Source organism: Jaculus jaculus, chromosome 16 (genome assembly GCF_020740685.1).
Source record: "Jaculus jaculus isolate mJacJac1 chromosome 16, mJacJac1.mat.Y.cur, whole genome shotgun sequence".
In the NCBI taxonomy this organism is placed as follows: Eukaryota; Metazoa; Chordata; class Mammalia; order Rodentia; family Dipodidae; genus Jaculus; species Jaculus jaculus.
This window is the reverse complement of record NC_059117.1, coordinates 60284578-60308087: the sequence shown is the minus strand read 5'-3', so window position 1 is coordinate 60308087 and position 23510 is coordinate 60284578. Positions and strand designations below refer to the sequence as shown.

Below are 23510 nucleotides of genomic sequence, written 5' to 3'. Positions count from 1 at the left end.
TGTGCCTGGCTTCCTAAGCCAGAGAAGGGAAACAGTAAAAAAAATACACACACACACACACACACACACACACACACACACGTATGTAACACTATCCACTGGCTCCCCACTGTCTGTTTTACTAGACTCCTGGGTTCTGTCTCCCAGGACTCCCGGACCCTTCACCTCCTCGAGCCCTCATAACTCATTTCCAAGCTCTTGCAACGCTGTGCCTGTGTGATCGAACACCTGCACGATCTTGTAGCTGTTTCTGAGGCATTAGGCTCCATTCTATCCCCCAGCTGTTCTGAACCCCATCTGTTGTGACCTAAACTTTTGTCTCTTGCTCTGATGAACTTAGGTGATGCCCACCTACTACTGGTCATCAGGAGGCTACTCATCTTGCGTAGTGAGGTTATCGTAGATCCATAGGCATGTTTTAGCCATTAGGCTAAGGTGTGTGAAGGCTTCATGGTGGCAGCATGGCATTGGATGGTATCTGTGGTGTTTTGATCTGGATGTAACGGAGGTTGGGCCTCATGCCCATGGTGTGGGGTAACATGTGGTGTCTGGTCGTGGTGTGTAGCAGTGCAGCAGTAGTGTGGGGGGTTTGGGAAGTTGGTTTCACCAGGTACCCTGTCAGCAGTTAAACCGAAGAAACTTTGCTCATCATGGCCATCCATTTCCCCAGGGCAGCCATTCTTTCTTCTGTGTTTCCTAAATCCTGTTGCAGCCCTTCAGGGAGGCTTAGCCAGGGTTCGAGGTTACAGCTCACATGTGCAACTTTGTGTGTTTTTGGATTTGTGTCTTAGGTTGTTACCTTGGAACCTTTCTTCTTTCTGTCTCCTAGTCTCTGTGACTCACTCATTCATTGTCCTAATTCAGCCATGTGAATGTGTGACCCCACATTGTTTTGTCAGTGTCCTGTCTCTCTCTAGTCTATATCTCTCACTACCTGTTCTTTCTAAAGCCTCTCCTTCAAGTCCTGGGGTCACTAGGTCATAGGCTGTATTCAGGATCCCCTCTTCGTGGCTGGGTGACCTTTATTAGGCCTTTTCCCTTTCTGAATCTTTTATACATGAGTGTGTGGTGTCATAGTCTCAGAATGGACTCTGTCCAGCTTGGATGATCACTTCAGGGTGCAGGATTCCAGCAGTAACTGTGCAGAACTTCATCCCTTCCCATCTCCTTCCAGTGTCTGTGTATGTCCTTAGTGCCTTCTTAAGGTGAAATGGGAAAGGGGAGTATACCTGGTTAAAATCTAGGCAGTACAGGCCTGTTTTTCTAGTTAATGAAGAGCTTCAGGCAGGAGGAATTTCATCTACTTCTTTTGCTTTTAAAATCAAAAGGAAATATTAAAAAATTGAACTCACAGTTCATGGTATAGGTAAGGCAGGAATGCTAGGTTGACATTATTTGGGAGAAGAAAGGGATCCAGCCAGACAGGGACAGTCCTGTAGGGGAAGGGAGTGATAAGAATGTATAATGCTATATACATGTGTGATAATTTAATATCTTTGCCAATTTGATCAGATCAGGAATTAAGAAATACATTTCTTGTGTGGTCCTCAGAGTAACCAGCCCTTCAAGTGACAGGAAAACAGCCTTTCGCCTGGCTGACTTTGCTACTCACTGTTTCATGTGTCTACCCTGTTTCCTTTATGGACATCTGAACCCAGCTTCTTCAGCCTTCCAACATGGACTGAAGGCCAGCAGTTCCCCAGGAATCCTGTAGGCCTCCAGTGCCAGATTGGGATTGCTGAGTCTTCCAGCCTCATGCACTGAGAGCAGCCACAGACTTCCCAGATTCTCCAGCCTGCAGTCAGTCATTGTTGGACTGCCCAGCTCATAGCCTGTAAGCCAATCTAACAAATCCACTTTATAATAACAGTCACTGAATCCATTCTCTTCTACAGAACTCTCACTAGTTGGGCATTGTGGCAAACACCTTTTATCCCATTATTTGGGAGGCAGAGTTAGGAGGATCACAGTGAGTTCGAGTTTACCTGAGACTACATAGTGAATTTCAGGTCACACCTCAGCCTGAAGTAGAGTGAGACCCTACCTAAAAAAAATTAATAAATAAATAAAAGGAACAGAACTCTGAGTCATACAGATAGTTGTGCCAGGAAGTGGCTCTAGAGAAACACGAGTTGTAAGGATGAATTTCCTGAGTGGGCTAAGTATTAAGTATATCTGGCTGTCCAACTGTAATGCTACTTTAATGCTAAGCCTGTGGATTCGTGTACTTTGACCTCTATGCTGCACACACATGTCCTCTTTTGTATCTCCATCTTTGTCACTTCCTATGTCTTCAATGGTCTAACATTGAAATTGGCAGTTGGGGGGCTGGAGAAATGGGTTAGCAGCTAAGGTGCTTGCCTGCAAAGCTAAAGGACCCAGGTTCAATTCCCCAGAACCCATGTAAACTGTGTGCACAAAGTGGAACATGCATCTGGAGTTTGTTTGCAGTGGTTGGAGATCTTGATCTCTCCCTCTTGTTCTTTTTCTCTCAAAGAAATAAAAAATAAAATATTTTTTAAAGTATATTTTAAAAAGAAAGAAAGTGGGTGTTGAATCATGGGCTGGGAAGATACTTTGGCTGGGATCCCACACTTTTGGATGGTTAACATGTAATGCAGGAGCAGCTGTGCCCACAGGCCTCATTCCTCAAGCCTCCTTTCTGATGCCATCCCCCAGTAAAAATAGGGATGTGGCCTAGACCTGGGTTCACATCTTAACTTGCAAACAGTCATGGTGGAACATGTCTACCATCCTATCTTCTGAAGAAGATTAGGAAGGAGGAAGGAAGTGTTTCAAGTTCCTGACCAGTGTGGGCTACATAGTGTGTTCAAGGTAGCCCCGCTTAATTTAGACTAAATCTGATGTAAACAGAAATCAAGTGGATAAATTTCAGTGGTAGAAACTGTGGTTGATATGGACAGAGCCCTCATCTCCATTCCCATTCAACTTTTCTATGTGTGATCTCAGAGAAGCTAGGTCCTGTCTTGAGACTTATGTTGTTCTTCTGGAAAATAGAATGATGGCACTCCATGCTTTGCTGTGTGGTGGGCACAGAAAGGCAAGAATAGCTAACAGCCTGTGATGCTTTTGAGCCCACCACTGTCTCTTGTGACCACAAGCCAAGGAGAAGTGTGGAGTGTGGTGTTTGGCTCATTGTATGAGAAGCAGTACTGACTTCAGGAGTGCAGGGCTTAATCATGCACTGGCTGCCACCATGGGGCAGGCAATACTGTGGCTTTGCTATGGCAATACTCCAGAAAACTTTCTTCACTGGGCTCAGAGGTGCCTCAAGAGGATGTGAGACATTGGTTGTTGAAGGTCCCTAGTGTGTAAGGATGGATGAGAGACTAAATGGTCTATGAGAGGATAACCTGTGTTAGGAAGACAGGTATGCCAGGTGTAAGGAGAAGGTGTGGTGTGAGGGAGAAGTGAACACCTTCTAAAGGTGGTCATTGACTGAGGGTTGGAGACCAGGGACTCTGGAGGAGGTGAGGCACTGATGGAAGCAACATCCACCAGGTGGAGGTGAGGATGAGATTAATGTGAGGGACCAAGTAAGGCTCTGCAGGAGGAGGTAAGAGCCAGAGGGAGGTGACACACAGTCTGTAGCAGTCAGGAATAAGTCAAAAACTGGGTTTTGAAGCAGGAAATTGGAGTGAACATGGTCTGAAAGAAGAGCTTTGGAGGGGTTCTAAGCATAGAGGCCAGATCTGATGGAGAGCTTAGAGGATATCTCATGTGTACAGGCATGGTCAAGAGAAAGACAGAAAAAAGGAATGAAAGGAAAATTCATGGGACATGGAAAGAAAAATAAGCCCTTCAGTCTGGCATCTGCCTGGTCTGTAAGAGTGAAGCATTCCAGCAGAATTAGCAACTTTTGCTGTGAAGTTTGTCGACATACAGTGATACAATTTATACAATGATATTTCAAATAGTATTAAAGTAGTGATTAATCATGCTTACTCAAGTCCTAAGTGTAAATTACTTTTTTTTTTCTCAAGTCATTTATAAATTACTTTTGAGTATGGTCTTACTCCTTTTCCAGGTCTATACATGAAAATTCTATTATTTCCTCTAGCAAGCTTCTGTGGAGAGATTAAGGCAGAGTACCTTGTGCCCACGAAATCAAAAATGAAGCTTTTGTGGACTAGATTCCTTAGCCAGGGGAGGTAAACTGTCTCCTATATCTCAACCATAGGCTAGCACAGTGTCTCCTGACTCTCATTGTCTCTACCATTTGAGTTCTCAGTTCGGTACCATAGGATCCCATGATACCCAACTCCTGAGCCCTTCTATATGGTTTCCAGGACATTTCAAATAGATATCTATACAATTTCATATTTGTCCCTGGGACAATATGTGCTGTTCATTCTGCCAGATAACCATAACATAACTTCTATCTATTTGTTTTCTGTCCTTTGTTTTTGGAGTCTGGTATTCTTGGGTAGACCTAATCAGGCCCTGACCTTTGGGAAGCCATGCACTCTGACTAGTCTGCCTATCTTGAACCTGAGCCCCATCAGCAAGTTCAGCTGTGAGACACAGGTTCAGGAAGACACCCGAATAGTTAGTGCTATGGTGGTCTGGAGTCCCATGAGGCTGTGCATATTGGGGTACTCAGGGAGCAGGAGTGTCATGCTAGGAGCTGTGGTATTATGTGGGCAGATACTAGATCCCTTGTATACATTCCATGTGGATTATGGGGGCAGGGTGGATTGGAGATGCAGACTGTGGTCACAGAGTGTTGGGGCACAGGAAGATGGTTTCTCGAGGTCACTGTAGCAAGCTGAGACTTTTGCCAGACTGTTTGGGGAGTCCTTTGCCATCTGCTCCAGTGTTTCCTGGACTCAAGCCCTGGAGGGCCAAGTCAGGGCTCTTGATCCCGCCCTGCCTTGGCCTCGCTTGCTGTTCACCTCTGGGTTCGTGTCTCTGTATCTGAATCTCTGTCATCTCTCCATTTCTGCGTCTTTGTGATTACCTCTGTATCTTGTCTAAACCAGCTGTTTGAGCTCTATTCTCCTTTGTTTCTGCTGTCACTGGCCAGTCTTGCCTTGGTATCTTTGGGACTCTCACCGCCTCTTCCCCAGGAGGCTTTTCTATCAGTAGCTGGGGCTGTAGGATAGCAGCTCAAATCAGGATTTCCACTTCCTTGCTATTTGATTTGCCCCTTTCCTCTCAGAGCCATCTCTCTTTCAATCCCCCCCCCCCCGTGTGTGTGTGTGTGTGTGTGTGTGTGTGTGTGTGTGTGTGTGTGTGTTTTATTAGGGAACAAACCTAGAGATTTGTGTATGCTTAACAAGTTCTGTCACTGAACCACAATACAGGTCATCCTGGGCTAGAATGAATGAAACTCTGCCTTGAATAAACAAAATCAAAATGAAACTTTTAAACCACAATACAATAAAAGAACACAGTAGAGATAAGTGGTAGAGTACTTGATTGGCATGCCCAGGGCCCTGGGTTCCACTCCTTACATCCCAGTAGGATGTCAGAGAATCTGATTCCCTATCATGACTTGCCGGGCTCCTCTGGCAGGCAGGTAGTGCTGAGGGAAGGACCAGGCCTGCTGGTTCCTCCCTAGGGGTTGAAGGAGGAAAATGAGCGTAGGATGACTCAGAAACCTCTCCTGGCCACCGGAGAAAAACCACACTGAGTCAGGAGTCTTTTCAAAGCAGGAACTCACAAAAAACTCGCTTTATTACTGTGAGCAGTTGCCTATATCATGTTGGGGGCGAAGGTGGGGATTTTAGGAGGTGGTGGCCAATAGTAAACTTTAACTATTGAAATGGTAATTACAATTACCCTACGGAAGTGGCAGGCCAGAAGCCATTAGGCGTCTTGCTGAGTCATAGCTGGCCAGAGACAGGTCGCCCAACTTTAGCTAGGCTCAGGAAGTTCCACTAGGCCTCACGCCTGGGCCTTTCAGGGCCCAACATCTCCCCCTTCTGTTTTTGTAAGAGCATTAGTCACCATGGCCCCTATCTTAGGTTGTCCCCTCTGGGGATCTTACCCGTAATTGGTCGCGTGGAGGGCAGAGGAGTTGGCAGTGGGTCATCTGAGGAACTTAATTCCTGAGTTGCCAGCCTGTGATAATGTATCTCGACCTGATGAAGTTTTATTGTCTCTAGCTGCTGGTGAATAAATTGTGTAATTTTGTTAATTGCACAAAGCCCAATAGTGAGGAGAAGGAGAAGGAGGGGGAGGGGTCCAGGTACAGGGAGGAGGTAGGGTAAGAAGTCATGTAGGCCCTTCGCCGTCTCCTCTCCAAGTCTTCCTGGAGCCTCTTAATCTTGTCCTGGATGATTCCCGATTTATTGGCGTAAAAGCGGCATTTTTCCTGTAAAAACAAACATACACCTCCCTTTTGGCCATTAGTAGGTCTAGTCCTCTCCTGTTTTGTAGGACTGTCTCAGCCAGGGAATGCAGCTTCCAGGAATCATACCTACATCTGGGATTAAGGTGGCCGGGGCACAAAGGCCCGTCCAATTGGTGGGCAGAAAGTCATAGGCCAATCTGCCTCCACAAACATAAGCCATTTCAGAAGGCAGGCAGTGTTGAGCACTGGGCTCAGTTGTGTTAAAAGTACAGAAGGAAGCATGAATGTATCCCACATCTATACTGGAATTATTAGGGGAAGGCGGGGCCCAAATGTCAGGAGGAAACATTGGGAAAAGCTGGATGGGGATAAGGAAGGTGGCTGAGCAGTTTTTAAGGTGGTATGGGCAGTTGTATTGCAAGCAGCTGGAGAGGCCCAGATCAGAGGCAAAGCCAGCAATCCTCCGCAAGGGAGGGAGTTATTTAGTTTAGCAGGGTGAAGGACCATTTTAGGAACAGTCCTCAGGGGTGGGATATTCCCTAGAGAAATGATTGTCAGTGTCCCCTTGTTGGAACAAATATTTTAGGTCTCTCGCTGGGCCTTTCGGGACCCAACAATGACTCAGTTTGCTGTGCTGGAGAATAGGGCCATGTAATCCTTTCCCAACCAGAGTGAGAGGCAGGGGTAAACAATTCCCTTGGATAAGCTGGGGGCTGTTCTAGATCCCAACAGTTCTTCCTTGAGAGATCTCAAACCTCCTAGGTAAGTATGTTATAGAACTTTACTCACTGTACAGAAAGTGAAGCAGAAGGCGGGGCTTAGGTGCTGAGTGCCCCACTGACTGCCACCTGGGGAAGGCGGGGGGGGGGGGGGGGGGGGCAATGGCTTTGACTTCACAGTACTGGAGAATTCTGTGTCTACATTAGGCTTGTTTTTTTTTTTTTTTTTTTGGTTTTTCAAGATAGGGTCTCACTATAGCCCAGGCTGACCTGGAATTCACTATGGAGTCTCAGGGTGGCCTCAAACTCATGTGAGCCTCTTACCTCTGCCTCCCGATATTAGGGGTTTTTGTTTGTTTGTTTTTGGTTTTGGTTTTTCGAGGTAGGGTCTCACACTAGCTCAGGCTGACCTGGAATTCACCATGTAGTCTAGGGTGGCCTTGAACTCACAGCAATCCTCCTACCTCTGCCTCCCGAGTACTGGGATTAAAGGCATGCACCACCATGCTCAGCTTTATTTTTTAACATAAAATTTGAAATATATATTTTTGTTTATTTTTGTTTATTTATTTGAGTGTGACAGAGAGAGAGAGAGAGAGAATGGGTGTGCTAGGGCCTCCATCTACTATAAATGAACTCCAGATGCATGCACCCCCTTATGCATCTGGCTAACATGGGTCCTGGGGAATCAAACCTTGAACCGGGGTCCTTAGGCTTCACAGGCAAGTGCTTAACTGTTAAGCCATCTCTCCAGCCTGAAATATATTTTACTATTCATTTATTTGAGAGAGAGAGGGAGAGATTGTGAGAATGGGTTTACCAGGACCTCTAGCTGCTGCAAACAAACTCCAGATGCATGTACCACCTTGTGCCTCTGGCTTGTGAGGGTCCTGGGGTATCACACCTGGGTCTTTTGTCATTGCAGGCAAGCACCTTGACCACTAAGCTATCTCTCCAGCCCTTTGTTCGGTTTTGAGAGATCATAGTGTAATAGAACAAGTGCTGATTTTCCTCAATCTTTCAGTTGGAGAAGGGAGTTACCTATGTGAGGGAGGAGTATCTGTTAGAGAAAGAGTCCTGAGAGATGTGAGGAAAGAGGTGATGTCCTAATTCAGGACTTGAAAGTCTGAGGCATGAGGTAAAGTTCTGTGGGAAGTGAGGGCTTGAGGGAGGCCCACAGTGTGCAGAAGTAGGAGGATTAAGTGGGGCAAAGTGTTTGTGAGGTAGAAGGGTGAGAGGAGACTTATAGATGCCCTGAGGGTTATGACGGTAACGATTTGACAGAGAAAGTGAGTGAATGCTGCTGGAAAGGATCTCCAGGTGGAAGGGGAATCTGACCGAGAGGACACAGTCTGCAGGAAAATGAGGACTGCATCTGGTAATTGTTTCTAGAGCAGGAGGCAGTTGGAAGAAACAGGGTTTTGAGTGAAGAGGAAATTTGGTGGGGAAACTGAGTGTGGAGGTCAGGTTTGATAGAAGGAGTTTTGAGGGACAATATATGGAGGTCTGAAGGTGGAGGTATTTCCTAGAAAGAATGAGACAGACTAGAATGATGAAAAGGGAAGAGGACGTGAAAAGGGAAGAGGCTTCTCAATATACCGTCTTGCTGTTTCTCACCTTGTGAGAGATGAGAATTCCAAAACAGTTATGTGTAGCCTGCTTGCATGGAAACAATATTCCTTAGATACAAAGAGATTTCAAATAAGAATGTTAAAGTAGCAAAGAACTGAACCAGGTGTTGTTGCCTGTGCCTTTATTTGCAGCTCTCAGGAAGCTGAGGTAGGAGAGTCACTCTGAGTTTGAGGCCATCTTGTGCTAGAGTGTATTCCAGGTCAGCCTAGGCTACAGTAAGAGCCTGCTTAGAAAACAAACAAAATCATTGTAATAAAATTTTAAAAAAATTTAGAAATGAACCATGCTTAATGCCTAAGGGTATATAACCTCCCCCTCCCCCCAGATGTAAACCTGAGAGGAGGAACAGTGTTTGAGGACATTGGAAGTACAAAGAAGCACTGCCTGGAGGTTCAGCAGTGGCACTGAGAAGGGCAATGATAGGGCAGGGAAAAGAGGTGACATGTCTTGCAGCTGTTGCGTGCCCCAGCTCCCTCAGTAGCCTTATCTCCAGTTTCAGGAATGATGGAAGTAGAAGTAGAGTCACACATCCCACCATGACATTTTACTTTTATTTATTTGACAGAGGGAGAGAGACAGAGAATGGGCATGCTAGGGCCTCCAGCCACTGAAAACAAACTCCAGACGCATGTGCCCCTTGTGCATCTGGCTACATGGGTCCTGGGGAATCGAACCTGGGTACTTTGGCTTTACAAGCAAATGCCTTAACCGCTAAGCCATCCCTCCAGCCCTATTTTATTTTTTATAATTAACAACTTCCATGGTTGTAAACAATATCCCATGGTAAAGCCATCCCTTCCCCCACTTTCCCCTTTTAAAATATATTCTCCATCATATCCCTACCCCCTCTCAATCTGTCTCTCTTTTATTTTGATGTCATCATCTTTTCCTCCTATTATGATGGTCTTGTGTAGGCAGTGTCAGACACTGTGAGGACATGGATATCCAGGCCATTTTTTTGTCCGGAGGAGCACATTTTAAGGAGTCCTACCCTTCCTTTGGCTCTTACATTCTTTCTGCCACCTCTTCTTCAATGGACCCTGAGGCTTGGAAGGTGTGATCGAGATATCACAGTGCTGAGTACTCCTCTGTTGCTTCTTCTCAGCACTTCTGAGTCATCCCAAGGTCATTGCCATCTGAAAAGAGTTCTCTATTGAAGAAGAAGTGAGTGTAGCATTAATATATGGGTATGAACATTAAGAGAAGTGCTTACTGGACAGTTTGATGAGTATAGTATATACATTTAGCCAGACAGCAGCAAACGTTATACCCCTAGGGCTCGTGACTACCCCTGTTGTAGGTTTTCAGTATCAGGGATGTATTCCCTCCCATGGACTGGGCCTCTGATCAAATTAGAGGGCATTTGGTTTCCCCCATGACAGATGTGCCACTATTGTACCTGTTGGCTCCTTTGGCCTGGCTGGCAAAATTTAAGACTTGGCAGTGTCCACTGTTGAGTGCCTTCACTGGTGATTTCTCACTCTCCCATTGAACTGCATGCAGAATGGCTTCTTCCAGCTTTATGTCAGCTGGTCTACATGGAGGAGGTTTTCAGCTCAGTTCCAGCAGCATTTCTCAGTGACCTTGCAGCCCAAGTATGTGGAATCTTCAGCAGTAAGGTCTTACCATCTATTCCTGGTGGGAAACCAAGGGCCTCGGCAATGGCCTATAATGTTTTGGGGGCATCAGGGACCTCCCTTGCCAACAACTCACTGGAATGTATCCCATTCCTAGCACTGAAAATTTTCTAGTTAACAATCTATGGTTCCTGAGTGTTCCATTGTCCAAAAAAGTAGGTTTCCATATGATTTATTTATATCCTCTTTGATTTTGATTAGCCTTCCCTCCATCTTTTCTTTACTCAATCTAATGACATTTTCAGGGTTTTTTTGTGGGGGGGAAAGCACAAGTTCTCAGTCTATTTGCCAGGCTGGAATTGAACTTGTAGTAATGCAGGTTTGGCCTCCTAGTAGCTGTGATTAAAGACCTGTGTTACCTTGGTAGGCTTTTTGTTTGTATGTTTGAGGCAGGGTCTCACTATGAAGTTCAGGCTGGCTTGGAATTCCCTGTGTAGTACAGAGTGGCTTCTGATTCATGGCATTCTTCATATCTCAACCTGCAGAGTGCTCAGATTATGTACATACAGTGCCATTCCTAGTTTCTTTGCTCATCTAACCCCTCCTTAGCTATGTCTATGCCTGTGCGTGCATGCATGTCTGTCTGTCTACCTAACTGGCCTTTCTCAGCACACATATGAGACCAGATAGGATCATTCACTATGGGACAAGTTCAATCTAGGACCACATTGTCATTATCCAACCTTGTATAAAAATTCAGTTCAAGTTTTCATCAGAACTAGAGTCTATGAGCACTATGCTATGAAGTGGGAGCAGACATATTTGCCTCTAGCATCCAATTTCTAACCTGTTGACTTATGTATGTGTTCAGTGGCTCCAGATCAGCTCTAATTCTGAGCCTCCTTGCTGGGAAGGAATGGTTTGGATGGGAAAACTGAGGCATGGCAGGGTGTAGTCATGGATCTAACACCACAGTTCTGTCTCTGATGTTGCGTTTGTTGCCAGCATGAGAAGGAAGAAGTATTCTGGATGGGAGAGACTCCATTGCATCAGGAAGGAATGGAATCAGACCTATTCTTGGAACATGCAGGAGCTTCAGCAAGAGCAAATGAATTCTACCAACTGAGGAAATGGATGGGTGGAGCTCAGATGGACAGGAGCTTTACCATTCTCACTCTCAGATCACAAGGTTGCTCCTGCAATCATGTACCCTGACTTAACTATACACGTGGTATGAGGGGGCTACTGATGTCCTTTGCCAAGTCTTCAAAACTACTTTCAGTGTGACAGAAATACTAAAGAAAAACACAGAAATAAGAAAGGAGTCCAAAATGGGTGAAATTTATAGGCATACGACAGGGTTTACAGCTCATGGCTGTAAATCCCAGTTCTTAAGAGGCTGGGGCAGGAAGATGTTATAAACTAAGGGCAGCCTGGGCTATATAGATTGAGACTTCTCTGAAAAATTAAAGAATAGAACAAAGAAATAGAGTGAAGAATTGGGAGTCAAGGGATGGAGGAACAGATTTGCAGACATCCAGGTATAGCCATAGAAAAAACAAGTAGACCCGGGCGTCGTGGCGCACGCCTTTAATCCCAGCACCCGGGAGGCAGAGATAGGAGGATCGCCCTGAGACTCCATAGTGAATTCCAGGTCAGCGTGGGCTAGAGTGAGACCTTACCTAGAAAAACCAAAAAAATAAAATTAAAAAAAGAAAAAAGCAAGTAGACTGAGTCTTCTGTAGCAGGCTTGGGGTACAGTCCCTAATTTCCTGCCCCTTATCTCTAAAGCCTTCAACTCTGTCCTTTCATTCTAACCCAGCTTAAGCCCAGGAAAATACTGAAATTAGGGCTTGTGGACCCATCACAGGGTGGAGACAAGAAGGGTCCCTCTGTCCTTCCTCTCCTGCACTAAGCATCTGCTTCATGTCCTCATTTCCCCTGGTCTGTTCTCTTCCCCAGAGCAATAGGGGATACAAGTCTGTGTATTCTGGCTCTGCATCTAGGGTCTTAGCTGTTGTGCAGTGTGCTCATTTGTCTGCTCCTGTTATCTGTCTTAACTAACATGACCCACCGTCTCTGAACCCTTGTCTCCAAGTCCTTTTCTTTGAATAGCTGGTATTCTTAGGGCACTACTGTGTGCTTCAGGATTCTGGTGTAGAGGTGCAAGGAGACATACATTCTCAGTTTTTCAGAAGGCCCACCTCCAAATCTCACTGGGATCCTTGATTAGGAGGCTGAAGTTAAGCCAAGGAGAAAGAAGGGTAGTTAGTACATGCCCTGGCTCTTCTTTCTGCAAGGACACATAGTTGGCCCTGAATGTGCAGGCCTGTAAAACCACCTAGTTGGGCAGGCAAGATAAGAGTATCCCATTTAGATAGAGCTAGCCTGGTTTGGAATGAGATCATGTCTCCAAACAAACCTTTAAATAATGCACTGAATATGTGGTTAAATGGCAGATACGTTTTGTAGCATGCAGGAAGATCTAAGTACAGACACATACATTCTGTCTGACTAAATGAGTGAAATTGCCTTATAATAGTCTTGCAGCCAAAAAGTAGGAATCTTCAGCCCAGTCCAGGTGGTAGCAACCTCAGTGCTTGAAGAAGAGGCAGTGAGATTCAGAGACATAAGGGATAAATGGATCAGGAAAGAGAACACTGACAAAGAGTGTGTCAAACACCTAGATTTAAACAGTGATAAAGATAGTCATAGGAGAAAGGCACAGGGAGTCCACAGACAGATAAACACAGCCACTGGAACAAACACAGAGGCACACATAGAGCTGCCCCAGAGCTGACAGGTGGGCTATGTCTGGTGGAATCAAGAGCCCTGATTCTGCTTCTCAGTGCTTTGATTCAGGAAATGCTGGGTTGGCTGGGAAGGAGGCCACATTACACAGGTTAGCAAAAGTCCCATAAAATCCAGCTGGTAGAACTCATCTAGTGACACCACCTTTAAGTATCACACTGTGGCTGCAGTGTTCCTATCCATGCCTCATATTCTACAGGGTTTAAATACACTGGTTTTTGTACCCACTGTGTCTGAATCAAATGACATTCCCTATGGCACAGGAGACCATGAAATATAGTGGATGACTGCCTAGTAGCTGAAACATGTTGGTGGTCCTTGGGCTCTAACCCGGATTGCCAGATTGTTTAGCATATTGTGGGGTCAGGGCCAGATGGGATTCACTTAAGGTCCTCAGAACAGAGACAGAGCTTAGTGTCAGAATTTGGATTCAAGATAGAGACCTGAAACCAACTATTTTTTTTACTCTAATACTTTATTTTAACCAGAAAAGACAGGTGAGATCTGAAGCCATAGACAGAGATATATGTGTTATATGCTGCAAAGAGCAACAGAAGGGGGAGGCAAGCATGAGCCAAGGAAAGAGCAAGATGGTGAGAGACAGAGAGAGCTTTATGGGAGGAAGAGAAAATCTATCCTCTGAGAAAGGGCCTTGAGTGGTGTGCTGAGGAAAATTCCCTCATCTCAGCTCAGAAATATCCTCAATGACAATAACAGGAGGTAGTTCCTAGATCCTAGACTTTCTGTAAGCATACCCAGGTTGTTAGAGACAGCTCTGGGAGTGTTACATTCCAGATTTACTGTTTATGTAAAAAAGAACACAGAGAAAATTTTATAGAAAAAGGGGATAGAAGAGGGGAAGCCATTGGTGGAGGGGGGAGGTAATGGACAGCCTAATCCATATCAGAAGGCCATACATAGCTGTATTCTTGAATTATGTGTAAGATGATGTCTGGATGATGTGCTATGTTGGATGGTCTGGATTAATCAAGTTGTCAGAGGCTACGGAGTTGTAGAGATTAATCCAAGAATACAAAGAATGACAAATAGGATGTCTCGAGAATGAGAGGCCAGGGTGCAGAGCATTCCCCTTGAAGAAGAGACAAAGTGACGGGTTCAGTTTGATAGGGCTGAAAGGACATAAAGGTTCCTTGTAACCAAAGGATCTCAGTAGTGTTCAACAGCTGGTCAAGGTTGCAGATAGGTTGTGGTGTTAACCATGTGTCCCTGAGCTGATCCTCTAAGAAGAGATGAAATTGATGGAGGTGCAGTGACATCCAGTGATTCTGGAAGAGTAGTCTGGTCATACATGAGACTGTAGGAGGGGCATCTCTGCATTCATGATTTCAGTGTTGCCTGTGAATTAGCAAAGAGGGTAGACTCCCAAAGCTTCCTTTGAGATTGCACAGGCAGAGTATGGTCTAGGAGACTTTCAGCATCTCTGAGGTTTGGCATGGGGTGCCTCCACCACAAATCAAATGAATTTTCCCTTGTCCTAAAGGTCTGGATGCTTGAAGGTATTGGGTTAAAGACAACCCTTCCTCAGGAGTTCAAGAGTCTGGGCAAAGGAGGAGAACAGAGAGAGAAGGAAAGTGAAAATGAAGGAAAGGACCCAAAGCTCAGCTGAGTTTCACAAAAGCACCAGTATGACCCCCTGGCCTGTAAGAGTAAATGGGACCTGCATGCCACCCCCCATGTGGGCAGCAGCTCATGGGTCACAACTGCTGGCTGTTTGATGGTTAGTGAGCAAGGCGAGTGTTCATGCTCCTGAAGGAGTGAGCAGCTGGTGGGTGACAAGGAAAGGGCTTCAGCTCCAAAAAATCCCCAGGGGCGGGGATGGGGGAGCTGAGTCACAGCACCAATAAGTGTAAGGAAAGTCGAAGTGAAAGACAGTGGGCTTGAACTGCAACAGAAGGAAACTGTTTATTGCAGACCAGGTAAGTGGTGAGGGGCAGAGACCTCTGTATGGGCTAGAGGCTCTCTGCATCTCACAAGAACTGAAAGGAAGCTTATAAATGTACAGATCAAAGGAGCAGGTGTGGGTGGGAGTCTAGTGGCCTATTGAAGGTGTTTTCAAAGAAGTGATTTAGGGAGTATGATTGCTGAGGTGTAACACCCCAGAAGTTTCAATGTAGTTTCAGTGCAGTTTAGGGGTTGTTTGTAGGTTAGGATATGGATAGATTGTTTTTCTGTGACTTATGGATGGCTTCAGTCAATGTTTGTTCATGGGTTATGAGTTCAAGCAGACCCTGTTTTTGTTTTCTGGTTCAGAGGAGCATCCATCACTCAGGGTAATTGCAATACTGGAGTATTTTTAAATTCTTTAAATGTTAAGCCTCCAAAATGGGAGGTTCCAGAATATATATTGCCCTTCACTGAAAACCGTGTTTCCAAAAGGAACACCAGCATACGCAGCTCTGTCATTGTTCTTCGTGAGTACATATCTTATGTTGGGAATCCTTGTTGCTATATTCATGGCTTACATGCTCTGGTAATAAAATCCTGGAGTAAGCCAGGCATGGTGGCACACACAGTTTTAGTTGCAGAACTCAGGAGGCAGAGTTAGGATGACAGACATGGGTTTGAGACCAGCTTGGGACTACAGAGTGAGTTCCACATCAATCTGTTCTTAAGTGGGACCCTACCTTACAAAAAGAAAAAAAAAAGGAAAGGAAAGAAAGAAAAGAGGAGAGGAAGAGGAAAGGTCGTGGTTTAACAAGAGGCAGTGATAGCACTGAATTGCCTCAGGCAAGATACTTTAATGTATAGGAAAGACAAAAGTAATTCTCATAATGGTTTTAATTTATGCAGCCTTTGGTACTGCCTGCTTAATCATGGTGTTATCAAAGTAAAATAGAAAGTATACTAAGTTATTGCTTTCTATGTAAGCAGAAAAGATACAGAGTAAATTGAACAAAAGGTTACTTTGACTCAGCAATATAGAATCACTACCCCTAACCAATTTCTGGACGTGAGCCAGTTTTTATACCCAGAACCCCTCTAATCAGGGGGAGTCCAGGTCCTTTTGAGGAAGGGTCTTCCTCCAGTTCTGGAAAATGTTACTATTACTTTTTTTTTCCCATTCCCCAATGTTAGGACCCCTCCTCACGGAGGGACTCCTAATCTCGGGAGTCGAGCGAAACCCCAAAGACTGACACTAATGCTTCTCGATGCAATGCAGCAAGAGGTGTTTATTGAAGTACCGGTGCACCGGGGCTCACCACAGAGTCCTCACGCAGGAGGGGTGAAGAGCCCCGAATAGCAACTTTACAGGGTTTATATAGGGAAAAACCACACAGCTAGGGAGGGGGTCTTGCTCAAGGGACTTTCCATATAGAGAGGGTTCTGATTGGTGGAGTCTGCCTGGTGTTGCTGGGCTGGGCCAGAAGTGACCACAGGCAGGGTGGTGGCTTCCTGGGTTCCAGGAAACTGAGACAGGGTTCGGGAACTAGGCAGTTGAGCAAGGTTTAAGAATAGCAACAAGTCGGTTAGGGTCTCAGGGCAGGGGCTAACCAGAGACTATCATCTTAAAATGGTTGTTCTTTAGTCAATTTGTGGCAAGCAGGCAAGCAATGTTACAAAAGCTAAGAAGGCAGGTTAGCATGGCAACGAGGCTTTTAATTCCTTGACCTTACATTACTTTGACTCAGCAATATAGAATCACTACCCCTAACCAATTTCTGGACGTGAGCCAGTTTTTATACCCAGAACCCCTCTAATGAGGGGGAATCCAGGTCCTTTTGAGGAAGGGTCTTCCTCCAGTTCTGGAAAATGTTACTATTACATTTTTTGCCATTCCCCAAAGGCCCACAGTCTTTACTAGTGCATCTGTGTGTTGGAGAGAAGGACATGGTCAGACTTTTCCGACCTCTGAATTGATGATAGTTCATGGAGACATCAAGTAGGCACTTACAGAAATCCAACAACTGCTGCGTTTTTAGCCAAAGTCTGAGTCATGGTGGTTCTGGTCGGTCTCCACAATCATACTTGGTCGTGTCCCCAATTTCTTAATACGTAATTGGGGTAGATATACTTACAGGTCAACAGAGGGCTATTATGGTTGGAAAGACCAAGTGAAGGTCATTACAGCTGACTCTGTCAGGGAAGATTGTGAACCAATACATGATCACATCCCAAAAGGATTACAGAGATTAGTGGCACCAGGAAGAACTGTAAAGACGCTGGGGTGGCTGCCAGCTCAAGTCCTTTTAACTTCCCTGTTTGCCTAATTCAAAAGATGGACGAATGGTAGTTGATTATGAAAACTTAAGTAGTGGCTCCAATTGTAGCTGTTGTCCCAAATGTGGTTTCCTGACCCCTGTGACGCATCTTACCAATGTTTTCCTCTCCGCACCTGTCCATAAAGACCACAGAAGCATTTTGCTTTCAGCAAGCAAGGACAGCAGAAAAACTTTACTGATTTATCTCAAAGTTATTTTAATTCTCTAGTCCTCTGAGAAATTGTGTGTCTCCTGTATGAGGCTCTTTCAATCATCTTCCCACTGCTGCTATTGAACCTAAGTGGAAACTGAATGCTTGACAGTTGGCCACCAAATTGCCATGTGACCTTAGCTTTGTATTATAAGGTGGGTGTAATTTGACTGAAAAAGTCATAAATTTTGACCTTCCTAGCAGCAGATCATCAAATGGAAGTGGTTAATGTGTGATCACAAACATTATTGGGTCTGATTAGGTCCTGAAGGCAAGTAAGTTTCATGAAGAAGTTGCTGGGCAGGGGAGCTAGCTCAGCTATTCAGAGCACTTCCTAGTCAAGCATGAGGGCCTGAAAAGATCTGATAGGGTATTAAGAGATCAATCCCCAGGACCAATATCAACAGCTGTGCAGGGTCACACATGTCTGTAACCATAGTCCTAAAGGCTGAAGAATCCCCAGAACTTATGGAAAACATAGCAAGCTCCAGGGTCATTAAGAGACTCTGCTCTAGTAGGGCCTGGCAGAGAAGTAGAGCAGGACAACTGGGTTCTCTGGCCAGTGCAGACTAGTGCGTTCTGCCACAGGTGACTGCACTGGGCACCTCAAGAACACATCTGGGTGCATGCGCCACACACACACACACACAAGCAAAAAAGAAGTTACTTGCCTATGTTTCCTACTCTTCACAGTGCCTTCTTTCCCTCAGCATGCAAATATGGACTCATAAGATATGTCCTATGATCAAAGAAGAGAAGACTAGAGTGTGGTTCATAAATGGTTCTGCACATTGTGCCGGCAGCTCCCAGAAGTTGATAGATGTAGAATTACAGCCCTTTTCTGGAACAGTTCTAAAGGACAGTAGTGAAGGGTGTGGTGGTAGCTGTGCCTTCTCTGGGATCCCCAGGTGTCCTGTCTCATCATAGGTACTTGAGCTCCATGTAGCTCTCTTTGGGGCCTCTGGATCCTGGTCTTCCCAGGTTATGTAGTGATGACCTGGAGCCTGACCAGGGAGGAACCTGACTCTGAGGTTTCTTCATGAGAGAAGCTGTGGTCCATAGGTTCAATCTTGTTCCTCTTGTCGTTATATCAGCAAGTACCAGCCCAGCACTGTGTGCAGTAACCTCAGCTATAACCTCTCAACCATCCCATCATTCTTTTTTTTTTTTTTTTTTTTTTTTTTTCGGTTTTTCGAGGTAGGGTCTCACTCTGGTCCAGGCTGACCTGGAATTAACTCTTTAGTTTCAGGGTGGCCTTGAACTCACGGCGATCCTCCTACCACTGCCTCCCGAGTGCTGGGATTAAAGGCGTGCACCACCACGCCCGGCTCCCATCATTCTTAATATGATTTAGGTAGATCTTTGACAAAAGAATTTCTGGAGGTGTCCTGAAAGGTGACAAATTAGCATATTTATTACAGAGAAAAGAAATAATGCAGGCTTTAAGTTTTAAGCCTCAGTATTTAGAGAAAGATGCCATTCGGAGTCTACATGATGGAGATAATACACACACACATTCTTTGTTTTCCTACATTGCTCAAAGGATGTAATTTACATGAAAGGTTAATGATTAGACACATGTTAAAAATATTTAATAATGTATAAATTGGTTTACTTATATTGTGGTGCAAAAAGCTCTTGCTTCAGAAGGACAAGAGTACATTTGATCTGAGCCAGAAAAGAGTGGTCATGGCCAAGAAACACAGACTTGGGATGCCTTCTAAAATGTGTATGGCTGTGGTAACTTGAGCTTTTATAATCACAGAAAAATAAAAGTCATAAATCCAGGCATTTACTAAGCCATTTGGTACTTATATCATGATGGGTAAAATATCACAGAGCCAGGAAAAATGTAGTAAAATTCTCAGATAAAATCTGAGGGCTTTTTGAGCCTGTGCCAGGGGAGGTTGGTAGTTACCGCAGTTAATGCATTCATATGGTTTGGCCTTATAGAATTCTGTCTTGCATGTGCACCCTTCCATATCATATCTCTTTAATCCAAGTTTCAGCTGCAAACATAAACAGAAAACAATGTAAGCCATTTAACATATGTGTGCCTTGAGGGGGGACATTGTTACACTCTTTTTTTCCTTCTGTTAATGAGATTTTCAGGTGGCCCTGTGGACATACTTCTTTGAGCATTTAGAGAAGCATTTTAATATGGTTAAGTTCATGGTTGCAAACATTCCAGCTCTAAGTGAACATATGTTCTTCAAAAAAAATATATTTCCCCAGCACTCGGGAGGCAGAGGTAGGAGGATCTCCGAGAGTTCGAGGCCACCCTGAGACTACATAGTGAATTCCAGGTCAGCCTGAGCCAGAGTGAGACCCTACCTCGAAAAACCAAAAAAAAAAATAAATAAAAAAATAATATATATATATATATATATAATTTCCAAGTACAGAGAAAAAGCCAGAAAGAGAGAAGGAGGGAGGAAAGATGGTGGGAGAGAATGGGTATGCCAGGACCTCTCGCAGCTGCAAATGAACTCCAGTGCATGTGCCACTTTGTGCATATGGCTTTGCATTTGTCATGGGGAATCAACCTGGGCCATAAGGCTTTGCAAGTAAGTGCCTTAACTACTGACCTATCTCTCCAGCTCCAAATACATTCTTTTTAGACATTCTAGTTCTGGTAGTGTCATTAGGAAAACACTCATTAATTCCATTGACAGTTTTATCAGTTGTTTTTGAGGCTCCCAGCTAGATACTAAAGTTTTTCCTTCTGATAACTCATTTTCTTTGACTTTTTTTTTTTGTTGTTTGTTTTTTTAATTTTTATTTATTTGAGAGTGACAGAGAGAGAAAGAGGCAGAGAGCAAGCGAGAGAATGGGCACGCCAGGACTTCCAGCCACTGCAAACGAACTCCAGATGCATGTGCCCCCTCGTGCATCTGGCTAATGTGGGTCCTGGGGAATCGAGCCGAGAGAGAGAGAGAGAGAGAGAGAGAGAGAGAGAGAGAGAGAGATATGGGGGTGGAGAGGGAGAGAGAGAGAGAAAATGAATGACAATGGGCATGCCAAGGCCTCCAGATGTTGCAAAACAAAACTCCAGAGGCATGCACCACCTTGTGCATCTGGCTTATGTAGGTCCTAGTGAATTGAACCTGGAAGCTTTCTGACACTGGAGCATGGTATTTTTTTACTTTCCTGGGAGATTCCATGGTCTCTTCTCCCCATACCCTCTCCACCCATAAGCAGGACTGGGGTTACAGTGCTCATGCCCAAGCCCTGGTATTTCTGTATGATCCAGTGATTCAAACTGCAGTTTCAGGCCCTGTCAGGCTCTAGTGCTTGTGCAGGAAGGGGGCATAACCAGTGAGCCATCTTTCCAGTCTTTTTTTTAATCTCTTTTCCTTTTCTCTCTCCATTCTGTCCTCCCATCTTTTCATCCCTCCCTTTGTTTCTCCTACTAACAACCTTCCCATCTTCTTTTTCTTTCTCACATACTAACCTGCTATTCATCCTAAGGACTACCCTCCTTAGTGGTGGGATAAAACACAAGAGCCAACATGCCTAGCTTGCTTTTTCTTTCTCCTTCAAAAAAATACTGCATTTATTTATTTGGCAGAGAGAGAAGGCAGGTAGAGAGAGAAGGGAGAATGGGTGCACCAGGGCCTCCAGCCACTGTAAACCAACTTAAGATGCATGTGCTACCTTGTGCATTTCACCTACATGGGTACTAGGAAGTTGAACCTGTGTCCTTAGGCTTTGCAGGAAAGTGCTTTAACTGCTAAGCCTTCTCCAGCCCTTTCTTTTTTTAAAAAAAAAAATCATTTATTATTTGCAGCAAGAGAGAGGGGATAGAAGAGAATGGGCATGTCATGGTGTCTTGCCACTGCAAACAAACTCCAAATGCATGTCTACTTTGTGTATCAGGCTCTACATGGGTACCACGGTTTCCAACCTGGGTCTTTAGGCTTTCAGGCAAGCACATTAACTTCTAACCCATCTTTCCAGCCCCTCTTTATTTTAAGTTAATGGATTAATTCATGTGTTTATGGGTCCTCCAAGCATTCTTGACTCTGCAAATGGACAACATATGCTTTGTGGGAGTGGTTTGGAAATTGAATCTGGGCTGGCTGCTTTTGCAAACAAATGCCTTCATCTTCTTAGCCATCTTCCCAGACCTTTCTTTTTAAATAACATATTTACTTAATCAGCAAGAAAAAAGCCACAGAATCCAAAGCTGAGTATAGCACCCTGAGATGCAACCTACCACTATGAGGGCAGTTATAGCAGACATGTCTTTCTTCCTCTTTTCTCTGACATTTGTTTATTTGTTTATTTACTTGCATAATTATAGACAATAAATCACAGTAATTTCCTACCCCCTTGCTTTTCCCTTTTGCAACTTCACTCTCCATCATATACCCTTCCTCTATCAATCAGTCTCTCTTTTATTTTAATGTCATCATCTTTTCCTCTTGTACTGGTCTTGTGTATGTAGTGCCAGGCACTGTGAGGTCAAAGTTATCTAGGCCATTTTGTGTCTGGAAGAGTACATTGACACTGTAAGGAATCCTATCCTTCTTTAGGCTCTTCTTCCAGTTATCTTTTCCACAATGGACTCTGAGCCTTGGAAGGTGTGATTGAGATGCTTTAGTGCTGAGCAATCCTCTGTCACTTCTTAGGACTCTGGTGCCTTTTGAGTCATACCAGAGGTCACCACTATCTGAAAAGAGTAGATTCTCTAACCAAAAGTGAGAGTAGCCTTAATATGTAGGTATAAACATTAAGGGAAGTGTTTATTGGGCATTTTGGTAAGCATAGTATACGTATCTAGGCAGACAACATCAGATGTTACATGCCTAGGACTCATGACTTCCTCTGTCATAAGTTTTCAGTATCAGGCAAGTATTCCTTACTGAGGTGTGGGCCTCCAGTGCACTTAGAGTGCAGCTGGTTTCCCCTATAACAGACATGCCAGTATTGCACCACTTTACTTATTTGGCCTAGCTGGTCAGTCTTAACTCTTGCATCTACTGATGACATCTTTCTCTGTCTCCCATAGATCTGCATGAAGTGTAGCTTTTTCCAGCTTTCTGTCAGCTGGCCTACACAGGAGTGGTTTTCAGCTCAGCTCCAGCAAGATTTCTCAGTGACCTAATAGCCCAGGCATGTGGAGTCTTCAGCAATAGGGTCTTATCATCTATTCCTGGTAGGAAACCAGGAGCCTTGGCAATTGCCTGTAATGTTTTGGGGGTATCAGGCCCCTCCCTGGCCTCACTGGGAGATATCCCATCCCTGGCACTGAAAATTTTCTAGCAACAACCTATAGCTTCTGGGTAAGCCATTGTCCAAAAAAGTAGGTTTCCAGGGCTGGAGAAACGGCTTAGTGGTTAAGCACTTGCCTGTGAAGCCTAAGGACCCCTGTTCAAGGCTCAATTCCCCAGGACCCACATTAACCAGATGCACAAGGGGGCGCACACATCTGGAATTTGTTTGCAGTGGCTGGAGGCCCTGGCGCATCCATTCTCTCTTTTCCTGTCTTCCTCCCTCCCTCCCTCCCTCCGTCTCTCTCTCTCTCTCTCTCTCTCTCTCTCTCTCTGTCACTCTCAAGTAAATAAAAATAAACAAAAACATTTTTAAAAAGTAGGTTTCCATATGGCTTATTCATACCTGCCTAGATTTTGATCAACCCTAACCCCACCATTCCTTTACTCCATCTCTTCCTGTGACGTCAACAAGCCAAGTAATCTGTACTTCTACTTACGTTGCCATCCCCTTAAGTCCTCACCTCTTCTCCCTCTCTTATGGCTCCTTTCTAGCTACTGGCCTCTGCTACCGACTTTTAACCCAACTCACATACAAGTCCAGACATTTGTAGCTAGGAAGTACTTAACGAGAAAGAACATGCAGTGCTTGGCGTTCTGGGCCTGGGTTACCTCACTAAGTATAATCCTTTTCAGATCCATCCAGTTCCCTGCAAATTTCATAATTTCATTTTTCTTACTGAATAAAACTCCAGCCTATAAATGTACTGCATCTTCATTATCCACTCATCAGTTGAGAGACAAT

General features: G+C 44.7%; 1 protein-coding gene across 1 annotated transcript in view; it reads left to right on the top strand.

Annotated features, from left to right (window-relative positions):
- The window catches only part of LOC105944218 (zinc finger protein 420-like), a 48463-nt gene that overhangs the window by 4464 nt on the left and 20489 nt on the right, over positions 1 to 23510 (top strand). The gene's annotated exons all lie outside the window — the stretch shown is intronic.